Source organism: Xenopus laevis, chromosome 8S, assembly GCF_017654675.1.
Source record: "Xenopus laevis strain J_2021 chromosome 8S, Xenopus_laevis_v10.1, whole genome shotgun sequence".
In the NCBI taxonomy this organism is placed as follows: domain Eukaryota; kingdom Metazoa; phylum Chordata; class Amphibia; order Anura; family Pipidae; genus Xenopus; species Xenopus laevis.
In genome coordinates, this window is record NC_054386.1 from 84,066,937 (window position 1) to 84,080,904 (window position 13,968).

The following is a 13,968-nucleotide window of genomic DNA, read 5'->3' on the forward strand; positions in this document are numbered from 1 at the left end:
ATGCCTAAGGCAATATCTGATTGACAGCTTAGATTTTTAAATGAGTTTACAACAGCTATGAATGCTTTAATCAAAAATAAAATTTGGATTTCATGTTTAATTTTAAAAGAACTTTTATCATACAGATTTTTGTGTCTGGGTGACAGGTCCCCTTTAAAAGCACCATCTGAAAAAAAAAAAAACCTGAGCAGTGCGGGAGAGGATAAGAGAGGCTGAAAGCAGAAGTACTCGCCCCCTACAGGAAGTAATATCTTTCTCCATTTGAGAAAGTGGAGCGTTTTTGTTAAACAATATATTTTACTAATTTGTGGGTTTACATCAGTAATTTTGTAATTAATAGTTATGATTGCCATCAAAGTAGAAATCTAATCACAAAACTAGAAGTGTCACTATTACTTTAAGGACATTCAATCGGCCAATGCACTTGATTAATAATATTAAAAAAAATTATATCATAATTACAAACGGCTAGAGCCTATCCGTTTATGTTCCACAGCAAACACAATGAACTAAATCAAAACAAAACACACAAAACATCGATGTGCTTATTCCAACAATCTTGGATATTCCCACAATCTTGGAGCTTCTATTGTGCCACCAAGAATTAGTTATATACATGCAGGATTTTTGTATTGTGTAGATTGTATGCTCCTTTGGGCAGACCCCTGGTTACCCTTTATATTGGTTATTTGTTATGTTATCTTGTATATTTATTGTATAATGTTCTTTAATATATTGGTGTTTTATAAATATGTGTTAATAACAATAATTGTGTTCATTTAGTAATTCTGAGATGATGGGGTAAAAACAGGTTAAATTCCATATAACTGGCATATAACTGGCAGCAGCTGTCCCTGGGGCTTCTGAGTACTGCCCAAACCGCAAACAATGTAATTTTAAATGATTGTTGAACTGTTATATAAAAACAGTTCAGACTCGTGTTTGCCAGGATCATATACGAATAAGCAAATTTCCTACAGCATGGATGCAAAGCAGAATTCATATTGTCTATGATATGACATTCAGTGATAAGACTTTGATCCATGTCAGCAGATGGGAGCTCTACCATATAATTTCCATATCTTCTGCTCCTGGGCCAGCACTGCAGAGCCCCTCTGTATTGTCAAACAGATGCTGTTCCCAATATTCCCATTCCTCTCCTCCAGGCCAAAATTGCAACTATCATCCTGTCATCTGCTGTCTAACCCACTCTAATAGATGTCTCCTGTTGGGAGCCGATAATTTAACAGTTTCACAACTATAGCAATTGACAAGAGAGTATACAAATCACACAAAATCGGACAATCCAGGCCTAAATTATTTACTTTGGTGGTACATGATCAATACACATAAATCACATCTGCTCCATTTCTATGACCCTGTACTCAAATCCCTAATAATGGAAAGTATAACAATGCATCTGTTTTTTTCCTGCTAGCTCCATTTATGAGAACGTATTGGATTTTATTGTTTGTGAGCATAGTAGAGTATAACAAATCAGTTTGCTTTCCAACTGAAAATAAAAACAAGCAAAATGTGAGGAAAACAGTAAAACGTATTAAAGTAAAATGATCAAGAATACCACAGCTTCTAAAATGTTAAAGGGATCCTGTCATCGGAAACCATGTTTTTTTCAAAATGAATTAGTTAATAGTGCTACTCCAGCAGAATTCTGCACTGAATCCATTTCTCAAAAGAGCAAACAGATTTTTTTATATTCAATTTTGAAATCTGACATGGGGCTAGACTTTTTGTCAATTTCCCAGCTGCCCCGGTCATGTGACTTGCGCCTGCACTTCAGGAGAGAAATGCTTTCTGGCAGGCTGCCGTTTTTCCTTCTCAATGTAACTGAATGTGTCTCAGTGAGACATGGGTTTTTACTATTGAGTGTTGTTCTTAGATCAACCAGACAGCTGTTATCTTGTGTTAGGGAACTGCTATCTGGTTACCTTCCCATTGTTCTTTTGTTTGGCTGCTGGGGGGGAAAGGGAGGGGGGTGATATCACTCCAACTTGCAGTACAGCAGTAAAGAGTGATTGAAGTTTATCAGAGCACAATTCACATGACTTGGGGCAGCTGGGAAATTGACAATATGTCTAGCCCCATGTCAGATTTCAAAATTGAATATAAAAAAATCTGTTTGCTCTTTTGAAAAATGGATGTCAGTGCAAATGATTCATTTTGAAAAAAAGATTTTTTCGCATGACAGTATCCCTTTAAGCTTTTTAGTTAAAGGGGTGGTTCACCTATAACTTTTAGTGTGTTATAGAATTGACATTCCTAAGAAACTTAAAATCCCGTCGGATCGGGTGCATCTGTGCATCTATGTGGTCCCGCGATCCAACCAACCTTATCGGATCCATTCTGATTCGATCGTTGGGTCCTATGGCCCACGATCGGATCAGCCCGATATCGCCCACTTCAATGTGGGCATATCGGGGAGAGATCTACTCGTTTGGCGATCTTTACGTCTATGACCACCATAAAGCTACAAATGGATTGTTATTACTACTTTTTATTACTCATCTGTCTATTCAGGACTCTCGTATTCATATGTCAGTCTCTTATTCAAATCATTGCATGGTTGCTAGGGTGAATTGAACCCTAGCAACCCGATGAAATTGATGGAGAGCTGCTGAATAAAAAGCTAAATAACAAAGCATATCACTCTCTACATCATATTATCAGTTAACTCAAAGGTGAACAACCCCTTTAATAATTTAAATATTTTACACCTAGGGGCACATTTACTAAGGGTCAAAGTGAATTTTCGAATTTGAAAACTTCGAATTTTTGAACTAACTTTTGGATACTTCAAACATCGAATAGGCCTAAATTCGATTTCGATTCGAAGTAAAAAAAAGTTTGACTTCGAAAATCGAAGTACTGTCTCTTTAAAAAAAAGTTCGATTTCGCCATGTTGCCACCTTAAACCTGGTGAATTGCTATGTTAGACTATGGGGACCTCCTAGAACCTATAGCCAACATTTGGCTAAGTTTTTAGAGGTCGAAGTAAAATCGCTCGATCGATCGATTAAATCGTTCAAATTGAAGGATTTAATCGTACGATCGAGCAATTTTACTTCGACCAAATATAGCCAAATTCGATAAAAAAAAACGTTGACTTCGAATATCGAAGTAATGCAATTCGATGGTTGAATTTCTAAGTATTTTACACCCTTGATAAATCTGCCCCCTAGAGTGATAGTTATAGGACCAGTTTAACTCATTTACACCTAACCAGTTATTACAACTGATCATGTTTTAACATAACATATTATAATTACCCTTCCAATTATAACAATTATCACATAGACAAATACTGATTTGGTCTGTCAAGGAATCCTATAGAAGTACCCGAGTTCTTTCCTTTATAATCCGCTGAACTGCATGGCACAGAAAATAAATAAAGAGAGCCCCAAAGCAAGTTCTTTATGTTTGTGTTTATTCTGCAGCTGTTGCAATGTTTGTGTTATGGCGACAAGTTCTTAGCAAGTCAACTTGTGTAGGTGCTAAGCCACAGCTAAACAGTAAAACTAAGGAGTGCTGGGTAATTGGCAGGGCTAAGGATTCAGTGCAGTGGACGAGAGAAGGAAATAAAAGTATGGGGGTGTGGGAAAGAAGACAAAGTCATAAATAAGAAAACAAAGAGAACAAGAGAGAGCAGCGAAAAATAAAACAGAGAGAGTTGTGAGAGTTTCTAGAGATGGGGAAGAGACAGAGAGAAAACGAAGAAGAAACAAAGGGGCAGATTCACTAAGGGTCGAATTTCGAAGTAAAAAATACTTTGAAATTCGACCCTCGAATTGAAATCCTTCGACTTCGAATATCGAAGTCGAAGGATTTAGAGCTAAACGTTTGTTCGATCGATCGAAGGATTTTAATCCAACGATCGAAGGAAAATCCTTCGATCAAAAAAAGTTTAGCAAGCCTATGGGGACCTTCCCCATAGGCTAACATTGACTTCGGTAGGTTTTATCTGCCGAAGTAGGGGGTCGAAGTTTTTTTTAAAGGGAAAGTACTTCGACTATCGAATGGTCGAATAGTCGAACGATTTTTCGTTCGAAACGTTCGAATCGAAGTCGAAGGTCGAAGTAGCCCATTCGATGGTCGAAGTACCCAAAAAATACTTCGAAATTCGAAGTATTTTTCATTCGAATCCTTCACTCGAGCTTAGTGAATCGGCCCCAAAGTGTCAGTAAAGTACTGAGATTGAATGTGTGAGGAACCAACACAAACATTTTGAATTCCTTTTATATTAATTCAGTCAGGCTAAGAAAGAAACAAAGTACATTTAGCTCAGTTTTGTGCGGATATTCCTGAACACACAAATCCAAATAATGAATAAAAGAGTACTGACATCATCCGATAAGAAACGAAAGAACTGGAGCTTTCTTTTGAGGCTAATTGTTTTCAATGAGGCAAAAAAATTAAAACTGCCAGGGAAATAGATTACAAAAAGACAAGAAATAAGTAAAATTGTCTTAAGGGAATATGAGAAACAGAATAAAGCAAATCACTGAGGAAGAACTGGTAATGAAGAAGAGGTTTAAGGAGCAAATTTACTAAAGGGCGAAGTGACTAACGCTGGAGAATGCATCATTTCGGAACTTCACCGATTTATGAACGGTTGCCGGCGTAACTTCGCTAGTGAAGGAGATAGACTCTAGCGGTACTTCGCTCCCTAATGCCTGGCAAATTTGTGCGCTGGCTACGCAAATTCACGAAGATGCGGATTTTACTGAACGTTACCTCTTCGCCACCTCAGACCAGGCGAAGTGCAATAGAGTAGTCCCAAAAAACGCTAGCGTCTTTTCCTTTTTCAGGGTGATAGGCTGAAAAAGAGCGTAAATTTTTTTGGGGGTAACCGGCTTCCCCCCTACATTTCCTAACACATAAACAACTTTATTTTTTTTCCCCCCGTATTGCAAATTAGGCTTCGCTGAGCTTCGTCAGCGTTTTTAGTGAATTAGCGTTGTCCTGGTGAATCTATGCCTGCCGAATTTTCAGAGGTTAGTGAATTTGCCCCTAAATGTTGTAGACGAGTAGTGCAAAATAAAACTAAGTGATAAAAGAGGGATGGCACTTATTTGACACAGCAGAACTTAGAAGATAGAATATATACACACAGAAGAACAAATGTGAGTACAATTTTGAGGCACACAGCAAGAAACAAATAGCAAGGGAGCTTCTGAATGGGGACAGAACATAAAGCACTTGCAAAACACAGCGGGGCTCATTTATCAACACTGGGCAAATTTGCCCATGGGCAGTTACCTATAGCAACCAATCAGTGATTAGCTTTTAAAAGCCAGCTGCAGGTAAAACAATGAATGCAACCATTTGATTGGTTGTCATGGGTTACTGCCGACGGGCAAATTTGCCCAGTGTTGATTAATGACCCCCACTGTGCAATAAATGGAAAATGGGTACAGAGGTCATCGACATAATATTCTTAAATGGATTGGGACCTTTAAGAATCCCATCTCATAAAAACAGTAAATGAGGATTGTTTTCCAATAGTCAAATCCACAAAGAGTTGAACAATAAGTACAAAGAGATTAGTGACAGGGACATCTGTCAGGAACAGATGATAAGGCCTAGGAAGGGGTTGAGCCAAAGAAGAAGCAGCTAGACAGGACTACAGTTCCCAGAATGCCCCAGGGGGAGTGCAATGGGCAGGGCAGACAGCTGCCCAGCCCATTTAGCTTCTATTCCTGTTTAATAAAATACTGCATCTTGTGAAAACATCACTGCTCAGCAGAATTCTGCACTGAAATCTGTTTCTCAAAAGATTTTTTTAATAATTTTTATATTTGAAATCTGACATTGGGTTAGACATATTATTGTTTCCCAGGTGCCCCCAGTAAGTAACTTGTGCACTGCAAGTTAAGAGTGATATCACCCCCCCCCCCTTCTCCACCAGCAGAACAATGGGAAGGTAACCAGATAGCAGCTCCATAACACAAGATAACAAGGTGCCTGGTAGATCTAAGAACACCACTTAGTAAAATAGTAAAAATCCAGGTCCCACTGCAACACATTCAGTTACATTCAGTAGGAGAAACAACAGCCTGCCAGAAAGCAGTTCCATCATAAAGTGCTGGCTCAGGGATGAAAATGTTATATTGTAAAGTGAATTATTTGCAGTGTAAACAGTGTAATTTAGAAATAAAAATGACATAAAAATCATAACAGAATACCTTTAACTATACCAGGGGTTTTCTATTCTGAGAAGTATGGGATATATTATGGAGGGAAGAATCAGTAGGTATCATATTAGTCCAAGAAGAACGAACTCAAGCACAAATGGCTTCCTAACCTAACAGGTTTATATAATTCTATACTGTGTATATTAAGACATTGTTTTAATGTCCATGTTTCCCATAAGGGAATAAGGTAACACTCTAACAATCAAATGTACACAAAACAGTGGTCTTTCTATCTAAAGCAATACTGTAGTTCTTCCATTAAAAAAAAAGCATAAAAAAACCCTACAATTATTCAGATGCATGAACGTCATTGTACAGAACCTTCTCCCACACATAGATGGCACAGAAAAAAAAAAAAAAAAAAAAAAGATAAAAGCATACATGGCTTAAAGATCTAGCCGAATATTTATCCAATGTGTGCAAATACACAAGGCACACTTAACCTGACAATACACTCACTTATTTAGGATAATTCCATTAGGTCTGGCTAACCATCCACTTTGTAATTTATTAAAAGTGATGGCGTATGTTTCTATTATTTGTCTACTAGTGTTTCTGAATGATGAACACAAGCAAAAAAAATATAAACAAGACATACCAGATACCATCAATTAACAAAAACTGTAGTTTAACACATATTTCCCTTTGCCCTGTCCGCACAGCAGACTGCAGTTGCAGTACTTAAAGGGATACTGTCATGGGAAAAAAAAAATGTCAAAATGAATCAGTTAATAGTGCTGCTCCAGCAGAATTCTGCACTGAAATCCATTTCTCAAAAGAGCAAACAGATTTTTTTATATTCAATTTTGAAATCTGACATGGGGCTAGACATATTGTCAATTTCCCAGCTTGTGCTCTGATAAACTTCAATCACTCTTTACTGCAAGTTGGAGTTATATCACCCCTTTTTCCCCCCAGCAGCCAAACAAAAGAACAATGGGAAGGTAACCAGATAGCAGCTCCCTAACACAAGAGAACAGCTGCCTGGTAGATCTAACAACACTCAATAGTTAAAACCCATGTCTCACTGAGACACATTCAGTTACATTGAGAAGGAAAAACAGCAGCCTGCCAAAAAGCATTTATCTCCTAAAGTGCAGGCACAAGTCACATGACCAGGGGCAGCTGGGAAATTGACAAAATGTCTAGCCCCATGTCAGATTTCAAAATTGAATATAAAAAAAATCTGTTTTCTCTTTTGAGAAATGGATTTCAGTGCAGAATTCTGCTGGAGCAGCACTATTAACTGATTCATTTTGAATTTTTTTTCCATGACAGTATCCCTTTAAGTTTTATGAACAGACATGAACATGAATATTTTATATTACTTAGAGCAAAAGGTGATTTCTCATGCCTTCCCAACATTTTATCACCATGCTTATTTAGTCATTCTTTCCCACAACCTCCTACTTACTATACAATACTCTGCCTTTATATGCTTCCCTGTCATCAGCAGTTGTCTTGTTTTTCAAATAACACCAATTATCAAAAATACAGAAAAGGGGGGGTTGTGAGAGTACTCCAAGGCCAAGTAAAATATAAACAACACATAGTACAACAGCAGTGCAACTGAGCAGGGCAAATTAGCTACACGCTCACAAAAAAAATGAGGGAATAAATCAATGCTCATTCCCTGGTTAATAAGTAATTTAGTTTCTGTACAAGTGTATATATTTTCAAAAACAGAGGTTTTTAGTTACAAAGTTATGATCATAAATTGGCAAGGCACAATACAAAAATTCTTTATGGTGGACTATTTACCAACAGTCATGTTTTTCATGGTATGGCACCTCCTTGCATGGTTACATTTCTTGGAAAAAGTGTCTCTTGACCTGGGCATTGGTCTCAATCACAGGCTTGATACTTCCCCGCCATCAGCTATTATAAGAAGAGACATTGCCAAGACCAAAACATTGGTGCCAGGCTATGAAAAATTATCTGAGCTGGTTTGGCAGCTACATTACAGTGTATTTATGCATTGCTAGCTACTTGCTAGAGGCACTGGGGCTGATTTACTAACATTCGCAACATAACACAACACTAGTTGCTTCTGGTATCTGCACTAATTAAACGCAGCACCTATGTTAGAAAATCAACTATTTTGCGAGCAACCAGGTAACCTTCTTAACAGATTCATAAGCCCCAATGTCAATCCTCCTCCATTTGTCTACATTAATCTCCCTTCTTACACAGCTACTTTATCATCATCTTTTATTTATATAGCACTGACATATTCCACAGCCCTTTACAGTGATTATACATAATTCACACCAGTAGCTGCCCAATAGCGCAGGAAGGATACGGTAGCTTAAAAATAGAAAATAACTGGTATAATTGTAATACTTGTGTATGTGATGCCTTGTGGTGTTTTGCTGTAGACATCCATAACATGTAATTATGCCACTATATCATCCTGCTTTTGTGCTTCACTCATTCTTAGGACTCGTAACACTTTTTCCTCAAAAAACTGTTTTAGCTTCCCCTTCTCCCAGGTCCAGACTGAGAATTTAAATAGGCCCTGGCATTTCAGGTACACAGAGGCCGAATAAGCCCATCCCAGCCCACTAAATAGTGACTTATAGCAGCCCCTCTGGCATTTGCCAGAACCCACAGATTGCCAGTCCGGGCCTGCCTTTTCCCATACTCCGTTACCTATCATTCCTAAAATATCTTTCACTGTCCCAAAAATGCCTCACCCCATTTTCTTTCATTTTGAAAGGGCTGTTGCTCCTCCTCATGCTCAATCTTTACACACATTACGTTATGCTTTTGAAACTTTCTCAAACTTGCTACTCCCCATCCCATTCTCTCTCCACTTCTGAACCTTCTATATCCCACTAATATTTCTCTTTCTTCTCTTTTGTCATACACACGGCATCAGGCATACCATTTCTCCTCTCCTTCCATCAGCTTCTCTCAATCTCCCAACCTTTCCCTCTCACCAGAAAATGTTCTTCCTTCCATCTTTCCTGTGTGTACCTTACACATTATCCTATACCCTTCAGAAGCTTTTGTCTCCATTCTGATAATCCTTCTCAACCTACATGATTTCCCCATGTGATGGTGGCTCACTAGATGCCTTGCCTTGTTAGTGATTTAAGCTGGCCATAGACGAAACGATCCGATCGTACGAAACGTGGATTCGCACGATATTCGGACCTTGTGTGGAGAGTCCCGACATTTTTCGTCCGGCGGAGATTGGTCGTTTGGTCGATCGGACAGGTTAGAAAATTTCTGGCGGCTGCCGATAATATCTCTAATACTACTTTAATTGGTCAGAATGGTAAGACTTTGATCTGAATGGTTAGTGGAGGGTCAGGAGATGGTAAAGTCCGATCGTACGTTAATTTGTACAATCGGATCTTTGCGTCTATGGCCAGCTTAACATAATCAGCCAGTACAACTTATATCTGTTGCCAATCTAATTAAAAGGTAGAAATGGCTATAGTTAGGACATTATTGTTACCAAGAGAGATGGCAGCCCTATTGCCTTCTACACTTTCCCTAATATGCCCCAATCACTTACCCCTCCTGATTATCTCTCCCCGCCATCTTTCACTCTTTTCCCAAACTGTATTCTTTGGCCTCTGACCTTCTTACTACTCCACTGTTCTCTCCAGTTTCCCTTACTGGGACTCTACTCAAACTCCATGTCTGTATATTACACTATTGCCCTTCCATTGCTTCTCCCACTTCAACAGACTCTATTCTCCCACGTCACAATCTCTCCCCAAACTGCTCTCCGCTTCAGATCTGTCGGACTCCCTGCCATCACATTTCACTTGCCCCTCACCAGCTGTTCTCCCTTTCCAAAAGTCTTTCACCCACTTGCCAGTGTCTCCCCATCACAGTCAGTTACCCATATGCAACTAACAGCCGCTTCAGTGTATTTCCTATCGCGCTCTCATCGTGACCCTCTCACTCTCCTCCCCACAGTCGACTGTCTGTCAAGAGACTCTCTCTTTCGCCTTCGGTCTCACTCTCATTGTACACTCGAAAGCACTTCCTGATCCCTCCTGTTTGGGTATTATCATGAGTAGCTCTCGGGGTAACTCTCATTGTCCGCACGTTACTCACCGACTGCACCGTGTCCGTTTTCACTCCCGATATATGTTCCTCTGCTTCCCACACCGATACTATAAACACACCCACCGCCACCGCAGACCACGCCTACCGCCTCTGCACAGACTGACACAATCCCCGCCTCTATCAATTCTTTGCCTCCATATTGCCAACCATCTACGTCACGCCAACCATGTACGTGTGTGTTTGAAACTTTCTTAGCAAAACAGTTTTAAACTTACCTCCCTACTATCACTCGTTTCCGAGACCAGTTTGGGTTTTCTTAACACAGGCCGCAATTCCGGATCGCTGTTTCAAAGTCTTACAGTGTAGCAACGAGCAAAGTCTGTCTCCCTCACTCTTTCCGAATCCAGCAGTCCCAAGTCGCGAGATTGTGACGTCACAGCACACGTAAATGAGCGTCACGTAGCCGCGGTGAGAGGGAGTAATGAGGTAGACTAAGTTATTGTCGCACTGTGGGTAAGCAGGGTTGGCGGGTTTTCCGCCAAATTGGGCTGGTTTTCAATTTCATCGGCGGGTTTTCAAAGTCCAAACCCGCCAAGGGCTAGTTTTAGGCTAGTTTTGATTGCAGCCGCGGGTTTGGACTTTGAAAAACCGCGAACTGCTGCTCAGCCAGGCCGCTTTATTATCTGTGGCCGTGGCGTAGTACTTTTACTATTTTTTATGCCTGCGTGCCGTCTGCTTCAGCGATACACCTAGGCTACAGGGAAGAGGGAGGGCTGAGCCATGAGGGCGGAGACTGCAAGAAGATCTGTGGGCAGCCTCTTCTTCCTGGGTTCCCCTGTTGCTCAGCTTTTTCCCTCCCCCCCCTCTATTTAATTGCTCTACCGACGGGTTCCATGTCACCACTCACCGGCTTTGAGCCCAGCTTGTATACGTTGCCTGGCCGGTGATGGTGAAGACCCGGATCCAGCGGCTGCTGACTGGAATCAATATGAGGATGATGAAGCTGCTCGTTGCACTCGCCTATGTAGCCTGTGAGTGCCATACTGTCCATTCATTCTGTGGAGTCCCGGGGCCGGTGTTTTCTTATAAATGTCATTCACCAGCCTCGTCACTTTCTCCTTTTTATTTCGGAATACATTCCTTTTCACTTTGTTGTGTTTGGAAATCCTAAAAGCAAACCTCTAGTTGTGAATGCGTGGCCTTTGTAATGGTAGTCCTAATTTGGGTGCAGATAGGATGAGTGGGGTAGTTTATGTGTGAGGGACTGCTGGGAGTTGTAGTTTGCTGTCCAGCTTAGTAGTGCAGCGTGGTGTAGTGCACAGGGTCTGTCAGTGACTTAAAAGAAGGGACGGTGCGTTGAAGTTGGCCTGTTCCATGTACCTGTTAGTAATGTGCGCTAAAACGTGTAATTGCTGTATTTACGCATATGTCTAGCGTAACTCCTATGCCAGTCGCTTCCCCTGCGCTGCTCTGTGCTACGTAGCCTGGGGGAGAGTGAGAGAGGTGACGTGCTAGTGTTGCACAAAGCATCCTTTTTATTCCCCACACTTTTCCCATCTCACTTGCGATTGGATAACATCATAGGCATACAGCAGTGCTACACACACCAGATTTAAGCGTGTACACGGGATAGTGTAGGTAAGTGCAGCACAGAGTGTATATGGGGGATGGGAGGTATATATAAGGATATTAGAAGTCACTGAGGGGTGTGACCATATAAAGGCACAGGGCTGCAGGCTGAGTTATACAGGGGGGAACTCTGAGTATCACTCGTGTATTATAAGGGATAATGTACACCCTACTGTAAATGATAAGGATATTAGAAGTCACTGAGGGGTTGTTCTGTGACCATATAAAGGCACAAGGCTGCAGGCTGAGTTACACAGGGAACTCTGAGTATCACTCATGTATTATAAGGGATAATGTACCCCCTACTGTAAATGATAAGGATATTAGAAGTCACTGAGGGGTTCCTGGTACAGGGACAGGGTGAGTACATGCCGCTGCCTCCCTTTTCCGCGTATGTCTCTTATATATGTCAGTGTATATCCCAGTTTTCTTACTGATCATGTCTGACTCCAGCAGCAATGCCCAACCTCCAGCTCTTGCACCCAACTGCAACTTCCAATACACATGCACGCAGCCAGGGATGCTGGGAGTTGTAGTTGCACCAACAGCTGCAGGATGTTCTTATTAAGATTTGTAAGTTTAAGAATTGGGCTACTTTTAAAATGGCTTTTGGCTACTTTTTGGCTAGTTTTTTGATAGTCTTTGGCTGGTTTTGAAATGAAAACCTGGCAACCCTGTGGGTAAGGCGCTGCTAAGTGGACTCGCTGGAATTTATACTTGTGCCACTTTGTGGATTGCCCACTAGTTGCCACTGGAGTCTATACTACCAGTAGTTCGGAAGAAGTCATTTTTGCTTCTGATCACAGATAAATATGTTGCAAAGAAGAAAGAAAAAAATAAACATTATTTCCCCCACCACAGCTAGTCTCTGTTCCCAATATTTTATTAAGGATGGTGGTAGCAGACGAGGCTACTGAGGGAGATTAGTCCACCCAGCGACAAATCGCCTCTTCTTCGGGTGACTAATCTCCCCTAAATGCCTTCCAGGCAGCTACAATGTAAATCGCAGGCAGGATGGCCGTTTCCTCGTGAGGCGACTTCAGAAAATGAAGTGTTCCGAGTGCCATCCCGCCTGCGATTTACATTCTAGATGGTGGGAAGGCATTTAGGGGAGATTAGTTGCCCAAAGAAGAGGAGATTTGTTGCTACTAATCCCCAGTAGCCTCATCTGATCACAGATAAATACTTTGCAATGAAGAAAGAAAAAAATAAACATTATTTCCCCACCACAGCCAGTCTCTGCACCCAATATTTTATTAAGGGTTGTGGCAGACGAGGCTACTGGGGGAGATTAGTCGCCCATCGACAAATTGCCTCTTCTTCGGGCGACTAATCTCCCCTAAATGCCTTCCAGGCAGCTAGAATGTAAATCACCGGCGGGATGGCCGTTTCCTCTTGAGGCGACTTTGGAAAGTGAAGCGTTCCAAGTGCCAGCCAGCCAACGATTTACATTAAGCCGACGGGAAGACATTTAGGGGAGATTAGTCCCCCGAAGAAGAGGCGATTTGTTGCAGGGCGACTAATCTCCCCCAGTAGCCTAGTCTGATCACAGATAAATATGTTACAAAAAAGAAATAAAAAAATAAACATTTCCCCACCACCGCCAGTCTCTGTTCCCAATATTTCATTAAGGGTGGTAGCAGACTAGGCTACTGGGGGAGATTAGTCACTCAGCGACAAATCACCTCTTCGGGCGACTAATCTCCCCTAAATGCCTTCCAGGCAGCTAGAATGTAAATCGCCGACTGGATGGCTGTTTCCTTGTGAAACGACTTCGGAAAGTGAAGCGTTCCAAGTGCCATCCAGCCAGCGATTTACATTCTAGCTGGTGGAAAGGCATTTAGGGGAGATTAGTTGCCCGAAGAAGAGGCGATTTGTCGCTGGGCGACATCTCTCCCAGTAGCCTCGTCTGCCACCACCCTAAAAGTACAATTAATTTTACTTTGTTTTTGCTCAAAGCTGGGGTGTAACTACAGAGGAAGCAGATCCTGCGGGGGGGGGGGCAGGAAGTATAGGGGCCCATGAGGCACTAATTCATATTTTCATTCATATAAATTTCAATAAATATTGGTAAAACAGGTCAACTGCTAGACATTTT

General features: G+C 41.2%; 1 protein-coding gene across 5 annotated transcripts in view; it reads right to left on the bottom strand.

The window, feature by feature from the left end:
- sipa1l3.S (signal induced proliferation associated 1 like 3 S homeolog) overlaps positions 1-12,681 on the bottom strand; it is a 136,880-nt gene extending 124,199 nt beyond the window's left edge. For 4 of the 5 annotated variants that reach the window (XM_041575293.1, XM_041575288.1, XM_041575290.1 and 1 more), the window contains exon 1: positions 10,517-12,681. The gene's annotated coding sequence lies outside the window, so the exon portion shown is untranslated. Of the gene's footprint in view, positions 1-10,289; positions 10,441-10,516 lie in introns of those variants that run through there. The other variant, XM_041575289.1, reaches the window with a different exon arrangement.
- Between the last annotated feature and the right edge of the window lie 1,287 nt (positions 12,682-13,968).